General features: G+C 34.4%; 1 protein-coding gene across 5 annotated transcripts in view; it reads left to right on the forward strand.

Moving 5' to 3' along the window:
- Nucleotides 1-10,519, forward strand: part of SOX5 (SRY (sex determining region Y)-box 5) — a 695,778-nt gene that overhangs the window by 298,628 nt on the left and 386,631 nt on the right. Inside the window, exon 1 of one of the 5 annotated variants that reach the window (XM_004693210.2) lies at nt 9,293-9,454. The exons of the other annotated variants lie outside the window; for them this stretch is intronic. The gene's annotated coding sequence lies outside the window, so the exon portion shown is untranslated. Of the gene's footprint in view, nt 1-9,292; nt 9,455-10,519 lie in introns of those variants that run through there. 5 annotated transcript variants of the gene reach the window in all.

Genomic DNA, 10,519 nt, shown 5'->3' on the forward strand with positions numbered 1-10,519 from the left:
ATAATAAAAAAATCTTTGTGAATTATCATTTATAGAGTCATTCTTTTCAATACATAAACTAAAGTTTAAAAGAATGCCACATTAACTGCAAGCTTATGAAAATACATCTATTTGGATTCTGCAGATCTGAATTTGACAAATATTGTGTATAGTCGATGGGTGACTTTTGGAGATTTTAGCTTACTTAGGTTTGTATTTAAGCAATTTAATGTATACACATTTAACTTCTTGTAAAAGTAATAGATTCACATTCCAAATAAAGAAAAATATTAAAAACCAAGAAAAGTATGCAGCAAAAAAAAGTATACCTCCTTTTCCCTTCACCATTATAACTATTTTTATATCACTTTCTTGTACGTCTTTCCAAAGATGCATTTGCACTAACATTGTGCAAGACAGCCTGTTTGCATAACTGACAAATATGCTGTGTTAGCAAGCACTGTCAACAAACTCCACTCTCTCCATGGAGTACAGATATTAAAAATACTTTCTTGTGCTATATGAGAGCTCTGACCTTGTTGTGGGTCACCTGTATGCTGCTTGATTGGACTGAACTGAGCACCAACCCTGATAGACTCACTTTGTTTAGGATATGTGGTTTCATGGTGGGTGTCAGAAACTAGAGAAGGTAGAGAAGAAGACAAAGTGAGTCAGAACATTCACACTTTAAGTTCATGTTCCATTGACTAAAGCAAGTCACATGTTTAAGACAAAGTCAGAGGAGTGAGAGTAAATTTCATCTATAGTGAAGTTAAGCAAGGGAGAGCTCAACATTTATGAATGAATAATACTATCTATTGATTTTTTTTTATAAGTTGATAGTTTAAAACAGTTATCATATTGTACTTGTAAACTGCATTTTCCTTATGGTAGTTGTTGAACATCCTATTTTAAACAACCATTTTTTTTTATTTCCTTAACTTACATTATTTTCCTGCTTTACCATCAAATCTATTGGGTTATTAATCTTTCTATTGATTGAGAAGAGCTCTTCAGATATTACTGAAGCTATTCTTTCTTTTGATTTTTTTCTTTCAACTTCCTCAGGCTTTTTATTTGTTACTAGTGATCTTGTCATTCTGAAATTTGGGATGCTTACATAGTTGGATTTATTAATCTTTTAATTCATGGCTTGTAAATTTTGATCCATTGTGAGTAAGACTTCTCTACTCAAAGATTATTATTGGAATTTTATCATGCTTTTTCTGGTAATTTCATGATTTTGTTCTTTACCTTTAAGTTTTTAATTCTGTCAGAATATGCATTCCTGTTTGCATTGTATCCTATATGTTATTAAATGGAACATATTAAATTTCCCCTATATATGAGGGGTTTTCATTCTACTTTCCTTTTTCTTGTTTTGAAAGATTTATTTATTCATGCATACAAGAACTGGGGGTACAGGTCAGAGTTGCACGGGGTGAAAGGACCCACCGAAGACAGGGTGGGGAACAGAGCAGGCAGAGTGACTGAAATATACTGCTGAGGGGAACAATGAGCTGGCAGGTCAGGAGAGGTCTGTCTCTCCATGTGGGTCACCTGATGGGCTGTCTGGCTGTCTGACTGGGAATCGAACTCATGGGCAGTTGCTCCACAGTGCTGTGCTTTAACCAGTTGCGCTAATGGATACATTTAATATCCATCTTTTAGTCATTGAGATTCTATATTTAAATTTCTGGTAAGCTGAGCTCTTTATTCATTTTTTAGAGTTTTTCTGATTCTTGTTTGCCTTTTTCACATAATCTTTTGAATTATTTTGCCTAGTGCTTTAAATATCTTCTAATATATTAATTGGTGTCCATTCAGTATGTACATTAATTTAGCAAGAAATGACATTTTATGATGTTGATGTTACCTATCAGGGAATATGGTATGTCTTTTCATATTGTTTTTCAGTCATTGTTCAACTAGGTCTTGAATGTAAATGAGTTCATTCTTAGACATTTTGTCTTTTGTGTTGCTAATGCTAATGAGGCCCTTTTTCTCCATTATCTCTTAATAACTGGGTGTTATCATATATATGAAAGCTATTGATTTCTGCATATTACTTTTGTTTCCCACTGTCATTCTGAATTCTCTTAGCACTTCAAACATTTTCAATTGATTCTCTATCTTTTACTAACCTCTACAAACTAATTGTAAATCCTTGAAGTTAGAAATTGGTTATCTTATTTTACAATCACTAATCACTATACTCTGCACAGAATTTTCTTTCACCAAATAGCACCTTTATCACTTTGTTTTATATTGGAGATAAATTGTGGACATAGCTCTCTTGTAGAGAGCTGGCACTGGGTTTGTAATGAGAAGACATGGGTTCAAATGGTAGTTTTGCCTTTTTACTATCTGTGTAGTCAAGGTTAGTTAATTGTCCCTGTACTATATTTGCCCTTCCTGTGAAAAGGAATTAGTATCAATAATGAGAAGATACTTCATATTTATTTTGAAAATTTAATTAATCTGTGTGAAAATTATAGAATGTCACTGCTTGGTTCTAGATCACAATTCCATGGGAAAAAGTTTTATCACAGCTCCCTTACTTTTATCAGAGTATTCTGCCCAGAGAAGATGCTTATAGGAAGCATTATCTGTATGAAGTAATTTTTAAAACATGTCTGGTAAGAATTAGGGCACATCCAGTACTAAAACAGTGCTTATTGACTCTTTCATTAACATTAAGAATGATTTTCCTGGCCCTCCCTGGTGGCGCAGCAGGTTAAAACACTGCACTAAGAAGCTAAAGCCACTTCTGCAAGAGTTGGATCCCCGCCTGCCCTGGAGGTGACCACATGGCGTGGCAGACCTCTCCAGACCCGCCCGCTGCTCCCCTCAGCAGTGTACTTCGCAGATCTGCCTGTTCGGCTCCCCACTCTGTCTCTGGTGAAGTCTTTCGCCACCCCTGAGTCTCTGGGTTGTACCCCAGTTCTGTATGCACAAATAAATAAAAATTTAAAAATAAATTATAAAAAATAATGTTTTTCCTTTTATAAAGATTGAATAAATCTAAAGTTCATTCTCCAAATCATGCTTTACCGTAGAGATGTTTTAATCTTTACATGTTCTTGTGATGTCAGCAAATCATAAAAATGCATAGTCTTTTAGTCTATTCTTTTAACTTTAAACTAGATTTTACAATAATTTTTTTTCTGAGTGTAGACTCATGGTTTGTTTAAAGCTAATTAACATTTAGATGTTTTTAACATTATGTATCATTTGAGACCCAAATCTTTCTGTTTCAGTAAAATGTAAAATATTAATTTACCTTTTTTCCCACTTATGAAAGTATGGTATATAAGCAATAAAGCCTTAATATATATAGATGGTTTGTGTGTATATATAAATTGAGGAATATAACCATCCACCATCCACACACATGGGGTATTTGAGAGTATCCATTCTTTTGGTAATGTCTAGTTTCTTGCATTTTCATCCTGTGCATAGTCTGACTGAATTAGTTTCTAAATTATGACAGCAATTCACTTTTGTTAACAATAACATGAGAAAGGAGGCTGTTTTATTTGGCAGGAATTCTTCCAAGTGTCCACAAATTCATTTTCAAAGCAAGGTTTCTTGAACAGAATTTGCCTGTCAGAATTTCTAACATTTCAACTTTTCAGTTTTTCTTTGCATTTCTCATTAGATGTTTTGAAATCTTTTCATAAATGAAGAACCCCTTATATTATCCTCTTCTATATACAAGTTACTACCACATTAGCCTTCCAAGTTATTCAGTATAGTAACAAACTACTTTCAATTCTCCTGTTGAATTAGATAAGGGTAATAAATGTATTTGTGATTATTAGAGAACATGAATATGATGGCTTAACATTCGAGCACTAAGAAATTTCAGAATAGTACAGTTTAGAACTAAAGTTAATTACTTTGAAAATATGGTCTTTTTGTTGAAAATTGAGTACTTCTAGTCATTTTTAACTTTGAATTTAGCTTAGTTAACTTCAAGGTTTATTTTCCTCATCGTCTTACACTGATGTGTGAAGGTAAAGGGTTAAAATAAACGACAAGAAGTATGCTTACAACTGTTTAAAAAAAGATTTGTAAAAGAGATACACCCATGGAAGATAAGAAATTTGATTTTGCAAGTTTCAAGTTGACTTATTAAAGAAGAGGTTACATTGAGTCAGAATTTGGAAGTTGCGAAAGACCTTAAAAATCATCTTTCCTAAGATATTAAAGATTTAGGCAATGCCATATCACTAGTAAGTATAAGTAGAGATGATCTCAGAGGCCAAGTCTCCTAACTTACCCATAATTCTTTCTCTTCTGCTATCTAGGTATAAGCAGTGTAATGCATTTCTAGGTAACATTTTCACTTACTATGAATAAGAGTTTATTTTTTCATTTACTTAGTATGCGATCAAAAGAAAATATAGAGAATAGGCATATGAGATCAATTTAAAATTGAAGCTAAGCATTCAAAAGTTTTCACACTCTACTCAGTTTTAGCTTTTACTCTGATTACATAGAACATCTATGGTGGAAAAACTTTTCTGAAAGATGTATACCCAACCAGCAGAAATTATATAATAAGAATCCATATGATAGTAATACTCTGTTGTTGCTTCTCAATTTGTGCTGCCTCTAGGTAAAATTTTTCATCTTGAGAAATTACAATACAGGAAGTTTGGTAGTAAAGAGCCCTTTTAAAAGGTAATATCTTCTCTTTCATTACATGAATCCTTTACACAGTAGGAGTTTTCAGATCTGTATTACAAGATATACATATCATAACTGATGACCATAAGATTATAAGGTGAGATGACTGTGTAATGAGTAAAAAACAAATTGTTAGTTTAGTTGGTCTTATCTTCCTAATAGATACCCTTTATCAGAAACGATATATGGTGGCCAAAATTTCAGTCCCTTATATATTCCCTAGAATTCCAAAAATTATAAATATATTAAGCATGGAAGCTATTTTTTTAAAGAGAGCCATATTCAACAATGAGTATTACTAATTCTGATGTCATCATGTTTATTTTTAGTTGTTTTATAAAGAACCATCTTTTATAATTAGTTTTTTGTAAAAATGGGGTGGGTCATCATCATTAAAACAAGATTTGTCTAAAAATTGACCTTTACTTGCCATTAAGACATACTTATTAAACACTGCTATGTACTCAGTATTTGATTTCTTGTAGGCTGTATTTGAGATAAATTATAGTGGGAACTATAAAGGGAATGTTACAGGGCAGAGAGAGGAACTCCTTTTTTCCTAGGTTCCATCCTGTTACAGGCAGATGGCATAGTTTTGGGATTTTCTATCTCTGCCTTTAAAAGTTTTGGGATGACAGATATATTAATAACATTTTCTTTATAAGCTATGACTCCCTCATTTGTAGTTGGAGTAATACCAGTACATATCTCACTGTTTTTAAATATTAAATGAATATTTTATATATACACACATACATATGTATTACACACACATTAACTGGTAATATGTTCTCAAAAATAAATAAAAACTGTTATTTTAAAATTATTCTGAAGGACATATAATTAATATTACCATGGTAGTCAACCTTAGTTGGCTCAAATGTGATCTAAGAACAATCCAAATGTATTTCTCACTAACCAACTGACAGAAGTATGAAGGTAGAAAAGCCATGCACTTACATGTTGTTACATGCCAATTCCCTGACATAAATGTAGTAGGATAAATTGGATTTTAGTTCTTTAATGAGATGATAGTTGCTGATTTTCTTAGTATTTTGTTTGTTTGTTTTGTTTTTGTTTTTGTGAGGTCTGATTACAAGACTGTAGTGTAATCTAAGTCCTGATTTTGAGCTATATGTGATAGGCATTTGGTGAAAATGTCTTACTTTTGAAAGTTACTTTTTTTTTAAAGAAGGGTTAATTTTTAGTGTTTTTTGTGATATAGTAAAAGTACAAGGGAGAGTAGGTAAAATTTTCTTAATTCTGCTTGTGTTAGGTTAAGTTAATATAATATTGGCTGAATGACACTGATCTACATTAAATTAATTAATTTAGTTAATTTAATTAAATTCATTGTAGTAACAATATTAAAAGTTTTATTTCTTAAAAATAGCATTTCACTCCAAAAATTATGAAAACTATGGCTTGATGATGGGTACTTATATCAGATATTGAAAGTTTAACACTATCTATGATTACATATTTCAATTTCAGTTTTTAAAGTTGAAGTTTAAGTATCTGTCCTAAAATAGAAGAATGCAAATACTTCCTTTTAAAATGAGGAGGCATATTAGAAGTGCTTGCTTGAAATGATGCAGGAGAAAGGGTTACATTTGTCAGTTTATTAAGCTCTAAAACATTCCTGATACACTCTGAGAATTTTTTTAGCAGTATTCCCTAGCACACCTTGTATTTCCATAATCTGTGTGAGTCTCCTTTTTATATTTGCAATGGAAAGAACAAGAGTACACTTTTTCAGGTTCTTCCTGCTTTCCATAATCTAAGCAGAGAGATTCATCAAATGAAATGAATGAATCAAAATGAATCAAAAGTTTTGTGGACTTTTGATTGTAATTTGCAGTGTTCTGGTCTTCTCTGAGGAGATATTTGTACTTGTGTATTTGTAGATGACTTTTATATTTTCCACCAATTTAATTATTCAGTTAAGTTCTCATCATTGTAAATTGTTCCATTTGCTTATTTATTTTGGTTTTAACTTTTTGTGCCATATTTATTGTAGATGGCTTTGATATTAAACAATGAACTTTGATCACATATATTGGCTTTTTAATTAGACTTTGTTACAAATTTTTATTGAATTATACTTTTAAAGCTATAGTATTCAACATATAAGTAAATATTTAATAGATCTAATGGGTGTTCAGTGATGCTGAAGTGTCTCAGTCTACATATAATAGGAAACCTTCGGGAGTGGGAGTTCTACTAATGATAGTATAGCAATATTTGCACTGGGTTATTCTGATGTAGAAATGCTGGATATGTAACCAATTGAATATTTAAAACTTTTCAGATAATTGAAAAAATATAAATTTAATTAATGGTATATTATTAGTCATGTACATATTTAATATTTACAGGAGTTGACATTCAATATAAAATAAAAAATTTATAAATAATAGTGATTTATATTAACCATTGGATTATTGGATCAGTTTAACAACTTAGTTAAATTACCAGTGGCAGGATTTGATGAGAACATTTTGGAATCCTCTTTTACTTGTACTCAAAATCTTACATATATGCTAGTTTTCAGGGTAGAATTCAAGTAGAAGAAAACTTATGTGGGCTAAGGAAGTATACTTAAAAATATTTATGCCATGCAACCATCAAGCACATTACATGTACCAGTAAGATTATATCAAGTTTAATTTTATTAACAATTACTTGAAAGCCTTTTAGATCTCTGAAAAAAGTGAGTACTATCTTGGGATTTTCATTAAGCTATAAATTCTAAAGTGTTATTTTATTTTGCATTATTATGTGGGTGAAATAAATCTGCTTTCAAATAACAAATGGGTCACTAACCAGTTGTATGACTTTCAGTTATTTTTTTCCCGGCTTAAACATTGAGAAACAACTATATACATACCCATTTCTTTCTTTCTATGCTGCCTATGATCCATAAGCTAATCAATGTGAACACAGTTCCTTAGGAACTCAGAATCCATTCATTCAAATTATCATTACTAGCATGATCATTATATTTGGCAGATTTCGTCTAGTTCCTCTTCTGTTTCAATTGATACAGCAGGGATGATTGTGCAATAAATAATTTGTTTTTGAATGGTTGCAGGAATGTGTACAGAAATATGTTGATATCTTAAACTAACTTCCCAAATGTTCAGCATTTTCCTGTATGACCTTTGTGTTTATTTGGCATATACATACTTTGACATATATATCTTAAGTATCTGTGAAAGTGTAAAACAAAGAAGATTCTCATAGGGGCAGCTTTCCTGTATTTTATTGTTGGCCTCAAAACTCTTACTTTCTGTCTTACCTGCTCTGGTGACCTTCTGGATTCAAGTTTCAGGAAGCAAGCAGAGGTAGTAGCTGAAGCAAGACAGCAGCTGGGACCATAAGGATCTCAGCATCCTGCCTTATGGCCATTATCTTTGTTTCTATCTTTATGCTGTCACTGTGTCTCCTTCTTGTGCTCTCCCAGATCCTCTCAGCACTGCCTCCTCTTCTTCCTGACTCTAGCCCCAGTACCCCTGTAACCTACCCTGCCTCCTTCATTTTTCTCTATTGATACAAGATGAAAGAAGAGGCCCTAATTAGGAAATTTATTTTAAACAATTTTCTTAGTGTATGGAGCCAGCCATCTACTATTTGTCAATTCCCAAAATCTTCATTAACACTAGAAAAAATAATGTATAGACTTTTCAACTAGGGTGCATTAGATTATAGGTTCCTTAAAGGCTAAAAAATAGACATTTACAATAAATGCAATGTTCTCTTTTCTCTATGTAGAAATGGGTTGTTGCTGTTCCAAAAAATAATTTGAGACTAATAACAAGAAAGAATAGTGAGTAATATCCTTCCCCTTCCCCAACTGCTGAAAATGAAAATCATGTCAGCATCAAGTCATTTTTGCCACATCCCTTGTTAACAGCTTTTTAAGGGTGGGTCATGGCTCTGTGTTTTGTTAGTGTCTTAACTCCATAGTGACTTGCTTAAGCCTTATTCCACATCGATTTTGTAGGTTTATTTTTTGAATACCCCATGTTTGATAGAGCTCATGATTAAGATTATCAACTTTGACAAAAATGTAGCTTTGAATGAAGAATACATTTATTAGTATGAAAAGCTTAATAATTGATTTTGTTATTTGGAAAATGCATTTGGTGTGTCATTGTGTATGTCTAAAAAAGTAAACTTACTGTCTGCCTGTCGCCGGGGGAAAAAAAGTGGGACCTAATCAAACTGCTGTGGGGTCAACCCTTGTGGTTTTAAAGGCCCTTAATGTTGTCCAGCTGCAAAATAAAAGGACTTGGGAGGGGAAGTTGGAAGGAGTAGAGGGGGTGGGGGGAATGTGTGGAAAAGAACAGGGAGTCTGGCTTTTATTTTTTTTTTTAAGTGAGTTCAGTGCCAGCCTGGACATTGGCTGTGCAGACTATTGAGCCATTGTCTGCTCCATTTCCAGAATAGCCCCCAGTTAATCACTTCGGCTTTGAAGGGAATTTCCTCGTGGAATTCTCCACAGAAAATCTAATCAACTGACCTGCCCTCTCAACAATGGAAGGCTTTTTTTTCTCTCTTTCCCTTATTGGGGCGGGCTCTGTAATGTAGCCTTTTGTGCAGAATGAACCCTCCCAGTAGGAGTGGAGAGCGTGTGTGAGTGACTCTGTGTGTGTGTGTGTGTGTGTGTATGTGTGTGTGAAGAATGCATACTATCTCATGTTGGTGAATGTGTGCTTACTCCCTGACCAGATGCTGCGGTGCACGGGGCAGCCACCATCTCTGCATGTGTGTCTGTGTAAGTATCTGTATGTGTGTGTCTGTGTGTGTGTGTGTTTCTGTCATTTCATGTCAAAGGTACATTACCTGATTACCTTCCTCGCCTGCCAGATTTTTATCTAGATAATTGGAACTGCTATGGAGGCTGTGCCTTGCCAGGCAGCTTAGGATCTGTAAAGCCATAGTTTGTCCACCTTGTTATCTGTGGCTGCCTGGGCAGAGGAAATTAAAGAGCCCCACAGGCAGGGAGCGCTTCCTACCCCTGACCTCCCCAGTAATCCCAAACAGGACAGTGTACTAGTGCAGTCTTGTTTCAGTTCGGGGTTGGGTTTGGGTTTTTGTTCGCTCCGTGTGTGCTATTCTGGCATGTGGGTACCTATTCCCCTCCACGTCGCACGTCGTGTTTTATGGAGTTTGGAGCTGAGGAAACTTTGGTTGGTTTGCCAGGATGTTCGCACCACTTTGTGGAAAGCACAAGCTAACAGTGAGACCGACAGAGTGAGTGACAAGTTGTTTACAGGTTTCCTTGAAGGGGCCTCTGCTATATTTCAATCTGTCAAAGTTGCTTTTCTTCCCTCAGAACAATGCCTGATTGTTGTGCGTGAGAGTGTGTGTGTGTGTGTGTGTGTGTGTTTCCGTGTGCGCACGGAGAGAGCTGAGAAGGGGTGAGAAGGGATATCAATTCTTTGTGTAAAAATGCTACTACTAACATTTAATTTTTCCCGTAATTAGATGACAAATGCAGTTTAATCGGGCTACTGTTCACGTACAGATCTCTCTTTTAAGCAGCAGGAAATGCATTGAATAAAGTCATATTGATGTGAGGGTGCGTGTGTCTGTGTGTGTATTGCGTGTATGACTTTTATTATCTAGGGGAGAGAGTATGGGAGACGTGTTAAATGAGTTGACTTCTCACATTCGGTGATGTCTAGAAGACAGAATTAAAAGGAAAGGACAGGCACCCGGAGGTTGTCTAGAGCCTTGCAGCCCGAGGAGGAGCGTGCGACTGGCTCCGCAAGGGGGGAGCGCCAGACCTGCTGCTGGAAGTGCGCTACCCCTTTAAGAGACTGGTCAAGGAGTCCTG

This window comes from Condylura cristata, unplaced genomic scaffold (assembly GCF_000260355.1).
Source record: "Condylura cristata isolate star-nosed mole 26May11 unplaced genomic scaffold, ConCri1.0 scaffold00036, whole genome shotgun sequence".
NCBI lineage: Eukaryota > Metazoa > Chordata > Mammalia > Eulipotyphla > Talpidae > Condylura > Condylura cristata.